At 43.1% G+C, this 13,770-nt stretch overlaps 1 protein-coding gene across 1 annotated transcript in view; it reads left to right on the top strand.

Annotated features, from left to right (window-relative positions):
• The first annotated feature begins 1,099 nt into the window (after window positions 1–1,099).
• Cysltr2 (cysteinyl leukotriene receptor 2) overlaps window positions 1,100–13,770 on the top strand; it is a 32,755-nt gene continuing 20,084 nt past the window's right edge. The window contains exon 1 of the mRNA XM_055609892.1: window positions 1,100–1,173. The gene's annotated coding sequence lies outside the window, so the exon portion shown is untranslated. The remainder of the gene's footprint in view (window positions 1,174–13,770) is intronic.

Raw genomic sequence — 13,770 nt, 5'->3', positions numbered from 1 at the left:
TCAGAATATAAAGCTTTAGGAAAAGCTCACACCTAAAAATTTAATAGGAAACAAGGAATCTGAAAAGGAGGTATCTTAGGTCCAACTCTGTTTGCTAGAGTAAAATTTCATGACCAAAGACAATTTAAGGAAAAAGGAATTTGTTGGTGTTTTATGATGAAAGACAGAGAGAGAGAGAGAGAGAGAGAGAGGAAAAAGAGAGAGAGTATAGTAGCAGGTAGCCAGAACAAGAAGTAGAGAGAGCAAATTTGAACTAGAGTGAGGGAATAAACTCTCAGAGCTCACCTCTGGTGCCATGCTTCCTCCTGAGAGGCTGCACTACCTCCCCAAATAGCACCACTGACTGGAGACCCTGTATTCAAATACCCAAGCCTATGGGGACATTTCTCATCCAAGCAGTCACAGGAGGCAAGGGAGAGTCAATCTCAAAGTTGGAAAAAGAGCCAGGTAGGTTGAGAACATGTCAATATGTTTCCAAGGTTAACTATTCACGCAAGAGGGAAAGGAAGGCCATGGGTGACCTTTACAGAGACTTTGCAGCAGAGCGAGTAAGGCCTTTGCCTGAGAGCGTGAGAAGGTCAGACAGAGGGTGATGAGAATGCTCTAGAGCAGTCTGCAGAGCTCGGCGTGAAGTGCTGCGCTGAAGGGCTTGGCATGGAAACAGACAGAACCTTTCAGAGAAATGAAAGCTACTTAAACCCCTCCCCATAGCTCCCTACCCATCACATCTTTCGAAAGATGCTGATAAAAACAGAGAAAGAAAGAAAGAAAGAAAGAAAGAAAGAAAGAAAGAAAGAAAGAAAGAAAGAAAGAAAAAGAAGAAAGAAAGGAAAAGAAAATAAAATTCCCGACAACAACAAACCCAGATCGTAGAGGGAGGGCAATTCCACGGTGACTTGGGTGACTTGACAAGAGAGAGACTAACTGGAAATTCTCTGCCTTTTGAAGAGAGAAGCCAGAACCTATTCTCATAATGGTGCCACAAATCTGGGGACCTGCTGACCCAAGTTCCTTCTTTCCTTGCTATTGGCTCACGCTGTTCATAAAACAGAGTCGGCCGTTTCACTTTTGTTTCATATGAGCAAGCTGTGTTTACATGTGGGAGACAGCCAGGAGGAGTCAGGGCAGAGCCAAACTGCCAGAGCCAGAGCAGCTGAAAGGCAGAACCCACAGGTAGGTTTTTCACTTTTGTTAATTTGTTGCTCAGAATTGTGCTTTGACTGTTCTTAAGGGAATAGCGTGTGGAAAGTAAGCTTAACTTGTTCAGCTCTCAGCGTTTGTTCTACTACGTTTTGGGAACTGAAAAAAAAAAAAAAAGAAATACAAAGTAATGTGGAAGGAAGAAAACATCATCACAAGATAGACTTACTTGACTGGCTGGCAGTTGTTGGTTTTTCCTTCTTTTTTCTTTGTAGTTGTCTTTGCGTATTATTTTAGCTTACTTTCATAGTTGTTTCGATAAAATAAGGACAAGTTTATATTCGTTCCTTCCTTTAAAATTTGTGCTTTATCCATGCTGTCATGATTTCTGCAGAATCATAATTATAAATTGCCGTATAAGGCACTAAAATTTGCCCTGTTTGGGGGCCAGATAGAGTCTTTCCTATTTTGCGTAAATGGGGTCACTTAATTCCATAAGACCTTTTCCTACTCAGAAGTCTTGCTTTCGGAAGAGAGAAGATTCTCTTTGAGAAGGTTGTAGTTCAGCGCTGTGGCTCAGAGGTGCAATGAGAAGGAAAGTGTGTGCAGGGCTGTGTGCGCAGAATTGGTTTGTTTTGGAGCACCTATCAGCGTTTTTCAGCCTGCGATGCACCGTACTCAGGATCACTTACCCCTCAGGAGAGAGGAAAACAACCCCTCAAATAACCAAAAACCGATGTTCTGGTATCATCCAGTATTTAATGTGTTTTGTTTGCTGTTCTCTCCCAGGTGATGTTAATGAGTGGCCAGTTTAAAAAAAAAATAAGTTTTTGAAATACTTCTTAGTCTGTAACACATACCTGAGAATAATATGAACGAAGAAATGAGAAGATACAATTAAAGGCGAGTCTCTCCTTAACTATGTAAATAATTGAAGTCAGAGAGTTGATTTGTGGGGCATATAAGAATTTTAGACATTTCTGTCGTCCATCTCAACCACTTCAACTCCTGACCTGAGACCTGCTTGAAAACTTCAGTTAATCAACGCTTTAAGGAAACACACTTGTTTCCGTGGATTGGGAAGGTAGAAGCTAGAGAAGTTGAAACTCTAGAAGGTTCTAAATATGTAAACATTAAGTTCAGTGTGTGAGTATACCTGCCAAAGCTGTCATATTTTCTTTCTTTTCTAACCTTTCAAGGTCATTCAAGAGATGGACATTTAGAGTCTGGCCAGTCACAAATATACCACAGGTATATATATATACCACAGGCTAAGACAGGATCTAATAGCTTACCCCACTTTCCAAGAGAAATTATTTTCATTGGATCCATGTCCCTCTAAGAAAAAAAATTACCGAATTTATATCAAAATTGTTCCTGGTTTCTCCCCTCAGAAAGAATAGACAGACAAAAGGCAAATAACATAGGTTGAATCAGTCTTGGCTCAGTTCTAAGCTTCCCAGAGGAATAGACTTGAACTTAGTTTGATCAACAGTATGTCAAACAAATTTCCTCTTGTTTTCATTCCATGGAGAAGAGTGTCTGTTTAACATCTTTGATGAGCATAAGCATTTATGTATTACGTTACTATGTGGAAACATGTTTTCATATATCTGTTCATTTGATCTGCACAACAACCTTTATAGAGTGTATATTTCTCACTTGAGAGATGGCAAAATGAAGCCCTGGATCATAGGATATTTCTGAAGGTAGAACCATATTGGTGAGCCCAGACTACATGGCTATGTTCTTACAACCCAAATAATAACTCTTTTATGAAGTTGATTAAATAAGTTTTGTTATACCTATATGCTATTAGCTAGTTAAATGATGTCATTGATATTATATCAGTTGGGGGGAAAAAAAAGAGATGGCCATGCCTCAGTGACAAGAAAAAGCAGGCTACAAAACAGCAGTGTAATACACACCCTCTTTTGTTCAAAACAGTTAACTGTATTTGGAGAAAGAGAAAAAGAAGTGTATGTACAGACTTTTCTTGTTGGTAAAATTTGTCATTTACTCATGAGTCAGCTTATTATTTTTTCCACCTTAAATTAATATAACCCACATAACAAGAACAAAATGTAAATCAAATAGAACTGAATAGAATTGGTTGTGCCCGTCTGGTTAATTCTCCAGATAAAATGGACCCAACTCTTTTTTCCAGCCAACTGGCATTGAGTTCTGAGTTTTGTCCAAGACCATCACATGTGTTGTGGTTGTGGCTTGTAGACTAACCACTTTGTGTGTTAGGAACTAAGCTGATCAGGCCACTCCATTTTCTTTATTTATTCTCATTCCTCTCAGCAGATGAGGGTTTTGAAGTTCAGAGAGATGAAATAATATGACTGAGAAGCAGAGCCGAGACTTGAACTTGAGTCCGTTCTAACTCTACCTACCTTAGGCCTAAGGGGAGCTCTCTCCACTAAGCCGGTTTGTGGACAAAGGATGATGGGACTCTTTCTTTAGTGTCAGAATCCCCCTCGAAAACTGTTAATACTTAGCACCTCCTGTGAACTACAGACTCAGGGATGCATCCTGCTTTTCTTGTTTGTCCTGAACAGCAGGTATCAAAGACATGCTGGTCCCTCAAACTAAGTTTATAGGAGAAGAGACTCATAAGGGATCATGCAGCTCAGAACTTTGGCTAATGCAGCAGCAGCAGTAGCAGCAGCAAGCTGGATAACACAGAGGAAGCTAAGCATTTTGCTGTGATTGCTCGTCTTTGCTGGAGAGCCTGCTGAAACCCGCTGTACCGTGCATGCATTTCTCAGCACATGGACTACTGAGTGATTTATGTGTTCTCGTCCACGGCACTACATAAAGAGTCTGAAGATGGAGTCTTTGCATTACACTCAGTACATGGGACTCCACTGAGGAAAATGGGCTGGGTGTGGACTGCAGTCACAGCTTGTACTCATCACTGTTAACCTTTACTTACTAACTTCAATTCATTGACCCATGGAGAAAATGTAGTATTTGATGATATCTAAAGGAAAACTCCCATTGGATTGATCACATGATGGTAGTATGGGCTGGTTTGTTTGACCTGAGGGGTCCATGAGGAGTGTTAGCAGAGAATGAACCCCCAAACTCAAAGGTCTGTAGGAAGAGACAATCCAGAGAGCAGAACCTTTTCTATCTTTAGTATGAAGCTTAAGGTCCTCAGGGGGGACAAAGTGGGTATAGTGGGCTGGGGTGTGGTTTGGTTTGTATAATGCTTTCTTAGAATGCAGGGAGCTGGGAGTTTGACCCTTAGTGTCGCATAAACTGGGTTGTGGTGGAGCAGTGCCCCTTCAGGCCACGCTCAGAAGGAGGATCAGAAGTTCTAGGTGGTCTTTGGCCTGGGCAAGTTGAAACACTGTCTCAAAACAGATAGATAAACAAACAGGTTGGGAACCAGAAGAGGGTCAAGAAGGGAAGGGAGAGAAGAGGGAGACAGAGGGGAGAATGTCCATATTGGAAACTTAAATAAATATTAATTAAACTGAGAAAATGTAAGAGTTTAATCTAGAATTAATTGTTCTATTGTTATACAACCATGAAAAAAAAAAGACTTTTCCACATAAGTCTCCAATGAGCTGGTAGAGGCCACCTCTTCTGCACCCTGTTACAGAGAATGGTCTCTTCACCGTACTCCATATTTTGGCTTTACAGGAACTCTGCTGCTGGTTGGAAATGGCTCATGTTGCTAATTCCAACAGGCCAAGATCTCTGTCTGGGATCTTGTCTACACAGAATCAGAAGATAATTTGTTAGCCTGGGAGCAACAGCATCAGTGTCTACAATGCATTGGGCCCTACCCCAGTGTCCATCACCTTAGGTTCTTGTTTCCCCTTGGACAGTGTTGGGAATTGAATGCATGACCTCACACATACTTGGCTAGTGCTCTGCCACTGAGCCAGAGTCCAGCCCTCCTGACTTTGCATTCTTATTCACAGATCTTTGACCTGAATCATGAAAAAAAAAATTTTTTTTAATAAGGAAAAAACACACTAACAGCATCTCATTGCAAAAAGAAACTTGGACTCTACCCCTTCTCCCTAGATCTTTATTGGGAGATATAAAATGAGCAAGCAATGGCTCACAGGTCATCTATCTGGGTATGTTTGTGTGTCTCCTTTTGGGGTAGGCCTACAGAGGGACTAGAGCAGGCCCTCTGGTGACTGGATACAAAACAGGCTGCTGCGACCCTTTGGGATAACTGCAAAGATGAGAAGTCTCTGCAGTCCAGGCAGCCAAGACTTGGAGGTTTAGAGAACTCTCCTCTGTCTGTGTGAAAGAAATGATGTTCAGACAAGAATTTGAGATTGGGTAAACCACTCAGAGTACATGCCCACAAGAGAGTTTTCTCCCTTTTCCTTCTGTCCTTTCTCCTCCTTTTCTGGTCTTCCTCTCCTTTCCCCTCTCTCGCCTTCCCCTTTTCTCTTTTTCCCTGCTCTTCCTCCTCCTCTGTACTGACCCCCTCCCCATGCCAGTTAAGCAGTCAACCTGTGCACCATAGCATTCTCTCACATGAAATTTGCTGATCTTCTGCCTTTCGCCTCGGGAGTCAGACCATTCAGTAAGTGAGACTCAATGCAGAATAATTCAGCAGCCTTCCTTAGGCTGGGCACTAATGGCACTCCCTTAATGCGCCGCTGATGGAGTGGGTCAGAAAACAAGAAAGTTGAGGCTTCAGAAATGTACTATCAGTGTGTGTGTGTATGTGTGTGTGTGTGTGTGTGTGTGTGTGTGTGTTTTCTGGAAAAGAAATGAAAAGAACAGCTATTGTTTTTTTTTTTCTGTTATTGAAAATGGGTTCTTTTCTCACACAATATATCCAGATTATGATTTCCCTTTCTTCTGCTCCTCCCAGTCCCTTCCCGTCTCTATTTCCTTCCGAGTCCACTCCCTTTCTGTAAGAGTAGCTATTGTTAAAGTGCCAACACAGGATGGATAATTATGGGATATCACATTTTGGGCAGATGTATCCTAATTGCATTTTTCCACCCGTGCAGATATTTTTAAGTTTATAACTTTATTACATTTATTTCATGTGTGTGTATGTGTGTGGGTGTATATGCCACAGCATGTGTGTGGAAGCTAGAGGAATATAGTTGGTTCTCTTCCACAATATGCATCTTAGGAATCTATGTCAGGTCCTTAGGCTTGGCTGCAAGTGCCTTTACCTGCTGAGCATCTCAAAGGCCCCATTCACAAACCTTTGCCCCAAAAGGTGGCTCTGGCAATATACATCTCCTTGGGGTGTCTTTTTGGCCCGTATCTGCATTGTATGCTACAGAGGGTATCATGTACATATTCTGTGATGTAAATTCTCCTTTTAAAGGAAGGTTGACACACTGCAGTGTACGATTCAGGTCCGGCATGCAACCTGAGCGGTTGTAGTTTCAAGAAGGCCATCTGGCTTAGGCAAGGGAGGACCTCGTGGCACTTACATGTTTTCATGGGTTAGAGAAAGCAGGCAGAGGCAGGAAAACACTTAATGTGAATATAGGTCAGTAGGTGGAAGAGATCACTGACATTAAGCACGCAACTACTGTGACTCTTAGAAACGGTTTGAAGTAGGAAACTTAAGGCCATATGATTTGACATTCCTGGTCATTAGAACTAAAATATAAAACCAAGATAGTGAAATTTGGACATTATTTTGGGGGATTTTTTGAATCTTCTTAGATCATTTTTCTGGAGTTTGATCAGAATGAAAATCAGATAGTCCAGCATCTCCTGCAATCTTCAGAAAATCCCTCTTACCAATCCCAGTGGATTCCTGAGGAATCCTTTCTCAAGAAAGGTAGATGGAAATTTTACTTACAGAGCAACTGCTGGGATGAGGTAATTATAAGAAAGAAATTTCTCTGTGCATCTGAAGCCACACAGGGACTTGGCCTGCTGGAGCAATTACATGTTAGAGACTCCACCACCTGCCCCTCAAGGATGCTCTATTCCCTCAGAGAGTTCCCTGGTGGGAAACAGCATGGGTTTAGAAACTTCTCCTTAGATGCTTCAAGCCACACCAGGAACCCATGCTATCTCATGAATAACATCACAGATTTCTTTATGTTAAGTACCTGGGTGAGTCAGAGTACCCTTGGGTTGGCATCCAAGAGGAGAGGAGGTGATGATCCTGATGACTTCCAAATACGAGATCTGAACTGATGGCAGCCTGCAGAAGAAGAAGACAAAACAAAATTGAGACACAAACTGTGTACAGGCCACTGAGGGGGACCTTCGGTCTCCCTGTGGGAAAGACGCTGGACATCATCTGAGAAGGCCCTCCAAAGCTGTTGACAGTCTCTGAAGCAGAGAAAGTGACATGGAAGACTGCCTCCTCGCAGGGCTTCCAGGGCCACGCATGTGTATTTAATGAGTTCCAGCTTCCAACCGAGCTGCTAGCAAATCTTTCCCCAATGGGCCCAGGTGTTGAGTGCACAGAAATGGCCATTGGTGAGCCAAGAGTCACTAGTCTGGTGGCCTATGAAGTGGCTTCTGCTTTGGGTGTCTTTGAGGCACTCTGGGAGTGACATACGGAAGAGTCAAGTCATCCAAAGCTTCCAGGGTGCTGAGTCTGTGGAAATGGACCCTAAGCTGACTCCGGAAGTCCTGATGCTAGCCAGGTTCCTCAATTTAAAAACTGTCATGATCACAGTTATTTTTGTCTGCATTTCTGTTTTCATCTCCAATAGCTTAGTTTGCTTCGATCTTTTGAAAAAGAAACTCTGAAGGGTGTATGAAACTTTGAGCTCCACAGTGACTTTGGTGTCTTCTGCAGCTCAGCTCCACCTTGGCAACTTAGACCTCAGGAAGAGTCCCAATGCCTCTTCCCTGCTTTGAAAGGCATATTAGTTTAGTACTCTGCCGTCTGTCTGGAGTTTGGAGAGACAAATATGTTTGTGGAATTTTCTGCTCTGGAGGATGGGCAGCATTCTTTCTGAATAACAGGGGATTCATTTTGGGAGCTGTTGCAATGACTACAGCAGACACAGTAAGCCTTTCTATGTTTTTCTATGATCCAGGCTCTGGCCTAAGTGTCATTCATATGCACCCTTCCAGCCAATCCATGAAGTATGGGTTATTATCACCACTCCCATTTCATTGATAAGAAAATGAGGCAAGAGATAAAACTACCCGTCCCAGGCCATAGAGTTAGTAAATAGAAGGACAGAATTCAATCCGGAGTGCGTGCTCTCCTCTCTGTCTCTCTTACTGCAGAGGTCAACAAATAGCACAGCTTCCACAATCTAAATCATGATGGGATCTGTCCATCTTTGCTTTTATGTTTGTACAACGTGTGAGAAAATTTTGCCTCCTTGATATTAGACTTGAGGGGAGACTAGGAAACGAGCTAGCTAGACTATTATCCTTCAGCAATGCTGAAATAAGAAGTATGGTTGGTGTCTGATGTCCATAGCTTCCGTCCTGCCAGATAAAGCAAGGTGTCTACTCTTAAGGCTTCAGAGGAAAGAGGAGGTCTTGTATATTGAGGAAGCAGGCTTAGTTGATAGTTATGGGAGTGGAGCATACGTGACTTATGATATGCGACAGTGGTCACTTTTTCTCTGGGTAGGGGCTTGGGGTTTCGTTAATATGTAGCCATGCAATTTGAGAGTAGTCAGGATGCCTCCGACCTCCAGGGGATGGTGGGATGAGTGTGTTCTTGTCCAGCTTGCAGCCCTCTCTGGTTCAGACCTCTTGTTTACTTAGAGGCCACTGAATACTTTTCCTAAGTCATACATTTGGAATTGAAAATATTAGCAAATGCCACGGAATCCTCACCCTCCTGCCAACTGCAGCATTCACTATGGCGTTTGCAGACATAGAAACCAAGGCCCAGAGAAGAAAAGCCACTTGTTTAAGGTGCCTAAGCCAGTAAGATGCAGCCTTGGCTTGAATATTCCAGTTACAATATAAAATGTCCTTCATGGGCTCAGGCATTTGCATTTGGTCCCTGCTAGTGGTGTTGCTTGGGAGAATCATAGAAGCTTCCATAGCTGGAGTCTTGCTAGAGAGATTCAGTCATAGGGGGGCAGAGCTTGAGGTTTTATATGCGCTTCACTTCTTGTCTGCTCTCTGCTTCCTGACTGGACTGAGTGTGACCAGTCACCTGTGCTCATATCGTCATGCCTTCCTTCCTATGATGGGCTTTAAACTGTGGCCCCAAATAGACCGCCGAGTCCTTAAGTTGCTTGGTATCACAGAAAGAAAAAAGCAAGTGATATAGTTTGCAAGAACTGTAAAACAAGATGTCCCTCTGTGCGCAGTAGCTGTGGGAGCTAAGAGCCACTTATCTTGAGGAGAGAATGAAAAGCAAAATTGTGAGAGGAGTTGTCAACTGAAGGGTGTTACCAAACCCGAAGCCTCTTCCCGCAGGGGAATGGAACCACAGCTAATTCGATGTAAGGGAGGAGAAGGAGAGACCTACACTGTTCTCCAGGACCATCGACTCCTACTGCCGTGGGTAACACACTTGCTTTAAGGACGTGCCCTGGCAACATGCATCGGTTACTGATGGAGTTAAACAAGATGTCTCAAACAGGGGCCTGGCAGAATTGAAATGCAGTCTGTAGGGGGCTGTTTTTCCTAAGGTCATTGTGATGTAACTGTCTACCAAAGCATGTGGGGAACTAACCTCAGGCTTCAGGAGTGTGTGTGTGTGTCTGTCTGCAGCAGGTCACAGAACGGGAGAAACTAGCATTAGCTACCTGGAATGTAGAACTAATGCACTATTTCACTTTAAACCTAAACTGTCCTGAGGGACTAACTGAATTAGCTTCATTTTTCAAGTAGAAACCTAAACTCAGAGGGCGAAGACTATACAGGCAGAACGTAGAAGGAAAGGGAGTCAAACTAGTCCCGTTGAACTTCAGGGGAAATGTATGGAAGTCTCTCCTTATCTATGGTTTTAAATTATTTGTGGTCCACTGTGGTTCAAAAAAAAATATGAAATGGAAAATTCCAGAAATTATTCCCAAGCCTCAAACACTAAAATATTTTGAGCAAGATGAAGTCTCCTCCATCTATTGAGCTCAGGTCGTATAAGCCACCTTCCTGTTGGTCAGTTCGGGCCCTGAGATTATCTGTCCAGGTGTCTTCAGAAAGAGGGTATGGTCCGCCCTCCATGGCTCAGCTGCTGTCAGCGGAAAATCCTTCACAGCATTGCAGGATGAAAGAGGGTCTGCTTCGCTTACTCTGGTCACATTCTCAACTGCGGCTCCCTCCCGATTCGGCTTTCCACTCGTTCCCTACACTTTTCTCCTTCTGCTGCCAGGAGCCTCTCTCTGAAATGTGCATCGGCCCCCACCTATTGCAGGGCTCTACATTGCCCAGAGCATAAAACCCAGACGTCCTGTGACGGATACAAACTCTTCGTGCACAATTCGCTGTCTGCCTTGTTTTTGTACGCTTCTCCTGGATGGTAGTGTATGGCTTTACACTTCCCCAAACTTACCTTGTGTTTTTGGCTTTAGAACTTTGTACTGTTCTTCTGTCTGGGATCCTTGACCCTTTTTTTCTAGCCAATGTGCTGGGACATCAGGGAAACTCCATTATCATGCCCTCACACCCAGGCTGGCTGCCTCTCCTCTGACGCATTATCACGGCACTCCACATTTCCTTCTGTTAGCTCTTCTATGCCTCTGCATTTTGATCTTGTCTATAAAATGACCAAACCAGAGCATCCAAAATTGCTCTCAAGTAAGACTACCGATGGCTGCTAGGGATTGAGTTTATGCCACACCGAGTTTGGCAAAGCCTGGCAGAGGTCCAGACCTGTGGTGAGCATGGTACAGGCCGCCGGCTACCCCCTGTAACATGATGAATCTCTGGGATGGGGGGTAGAGGTGGCTTGTAGAGGAAATGCAATTTGTCAGAGCCCCTGAACAGGGAAGCCTGCTTGGTTGAAAGTGAGAGGCAATGAGAACGCTGACACATCCAGGCTTTCAAGGTCCTTTGTTGTATGACTTTCCCTGGCGTTGACTCAGAATCATGGCTCTCACTTCAAAGAGAATCTGAGGCAGTTTATTCGAGAGCCAAATATTAGAGATGATAACCAGGGAAACATACATTCAGGTTATCCTCAAATACCATATTCCAATGTGTTTGGTGAAGCTTTTGTAGTGAGAGAACAAAACAAGACACTTAAAATATACTTGTGAAAACATCAACTTAATCAGCCTTATAGAGTCTAAAGCATGGGTATGGTATATTGAATTTTAATTTGCCAGGTCCTAGAATCAACTGGGAAAGGAAACCTCTGTGCCTGTCAATGAGGAGTTATGTAAAGTTACTTTCTGGGAAGCCTGTGAGGGCTTTTCTTGGTTAGTGTAACTGAGGTAGAAAGCCTCACTCTAAATGTGGGCAGCCCCATTTCACGGGCTGGACCCTGGACTGAATGAAGAAATGAGCCGAGGAGCAGGGCTCATCGCTCTCTGCTTCTGGACTGAAGATGCCGTGTCACCAGCTGCTTCAAGCTCCTGCCTTCGGGATGCACCCTTGAATTACCAGCCAAAGTAAACCCCTTCACCCTGCAATCACGGTTGCTAGGGTGTTCTGTGAGAGCAACAGGAAAGGTAATCAAGACAGGGGGTGAAGCTTTCACTTCACAGTTCCTCCTGTTGGCCAAATGTCAAGTCATAGGGACGTGAAGGCCAAAGATTGCGTCACGTTCCTTGGCACTTTTTGAAATCTGATAAAGATGAAGCCAAGTAGATAGTAAATCAGTCTTTTGGAAAAAGACATAATTAGTAAGACCATTAAGGAATAAAATTCCTGGATTATTGAAAAATTACCATCTGCTATGATTTGGGTATGATCTTTCTCTCATCCTTTGTATTTGACATAACATCGAGGTGTGGCATATAAATACATTAGGAGTATTGCAACTAAAGCTTAAATAATCAAGAATACCATGTGGTCTAAAGAAATACAGGCAGCAGATAAGGAAACTGGCATTTAAATCAATCCTAAATCACACTCTTTAATTAGATTGACTTTAGGCTTTCCCTGTGCCTATAGTTATTTACATTCTATAAAACATTTTACTGATGCTTGGAGTATTTAAAATTATTATCTTTTATTTTTAGGGGGTTTGGCAGAGTTTGGTTTTTATAGCTATAAGCTATAACCTTATAGAAAAGTGTTTAGAAAACCAGTTATATTAAACTGGTCTTTAATATAACTCTTACTTGTAGATGTGGCATTCTCTATTTACAATGAGAAATATGTTTTCCCAAAATTACATTTTTATTAATTATTTGGAAGTTTCATACACTACACACTGATCACACTCGCTTCCCATTCCTCCCAGGTCCACCCTCCCATCCTTTTGCCCTTCCCCCTACCTAAAACAAAACCAAAACAAAACCGAAGCCCAATTTATGTTGGACTCGTTAGAGCAAGGTCAAACTCCCAGTGGCCAGCCCTTTAAAGAACACTGAGTCCTTCCCCACCCGACCCCTGACAGAAGCTGTCAACTGTGAAGAGCATCTTTAGCACAATCTTTAAGGACTCTCTTCAATAGCTTCCTGTCTAGACTGTTTATTAGGGATAGGGCTGGGGGGGGGAATCACAGAAGTCTTCAATGTCTCTCATACTCAATTATAAGTCCGCAGTCGTCAATATCACTGCAGAAGAAGCTTCCTTGCCTGTTGCAGTTGGCAGCAGCATAGATCACAGTCATCTATATGGTCTCCAGTGGTGGCACAAACCACGGACATCAACAAAGCTTTCAGGAGAAGCATGAATTATAGATATTAGCATGGCTTCTGGAGGCAGCAGGGACCGTGGGAAGTCTTTCGAGGAGACTTCAGAAAATGAACCATTCTTCATCTCAGAGATCTTGCTGTTGCTCAGAAAATGAACCATTCTTCATCTCAGAGATCTTGCTGTTGCTCAGATGCAGCATGTCCCGGGACAGGGCCTACCAGAGCACCAGGCTGCTGTACACAACCTTAGTCACAATGGGAATGGCCATGGCGCTTGCAGGCCCTGTGCAGCACCCCTCGCCAGTGCTCTCCTCTCTGCAGCAGCCCCGGCACAGCAGGTGGTGACAGCGCAAGGTGGGCCTGCCCGTGCCTTCCTGAGGCCGGAGGACCAGCCCCACTAGTCAAGGAAATGCTCCTTTCAGAAAGATTTCTTAAATATTGGTTTTTCTCTTAGTAATCTTTATAGAAAAACTGGCTCAGAGAATAAGATATTATGCTTTATCTTTTTACCGGAGGAGCAGTTAAAACCTAATGATGGGATTGAATTAAAAGCCAGATTTCAATCAAAATGACCCTGAGATTTCACCCTACGCCCATCAGAATGGCTAAGATAAAAAACTCAAGTGACAACACGTGCTGGAGAGGATATGAGCAGGATGTCTCTCTGTAGTCCTGGACCTCATCATGTAGACCAGACTGTCCTTGAGCTCAGGGAGCTCTTCTTGCCTTGGCTTTCTGAGTTCTGGCATTAAATGCATGTGCTCACTTATAGGCAATAATTTGATCTTTCTATTAATTTGAAATTGTATCAGATATTAGCCTTGGGAAGTAAATAAGAAGTAACATTATAGGAGACATTAGATAATGGCATAGTGCTACATTATGTTTCTTTTAATTAAAATTATATTTCCATGTGTTAAATATTATT

Source organism: Psammomys obesus, unplaced genomic scaffold (genome assembly GCF_907164565.1).
Source record: "Psammomys obesus unplaced genomic scaffold, mPsaObe1.curated_primary_1811, whole genome shotgun sequence".
NCBI classification, from domain to species: domain Eukaryota; kingdom Metazoa; phylum Chordata; class Mammalia; order Rodentia; family Muridae; genus Psammomys; species Psammomys obesus.
Note: the sequence above shows the minus strand (reverse complement) of the source record. Positions and strands in the feature narration are given on the sequence as shown.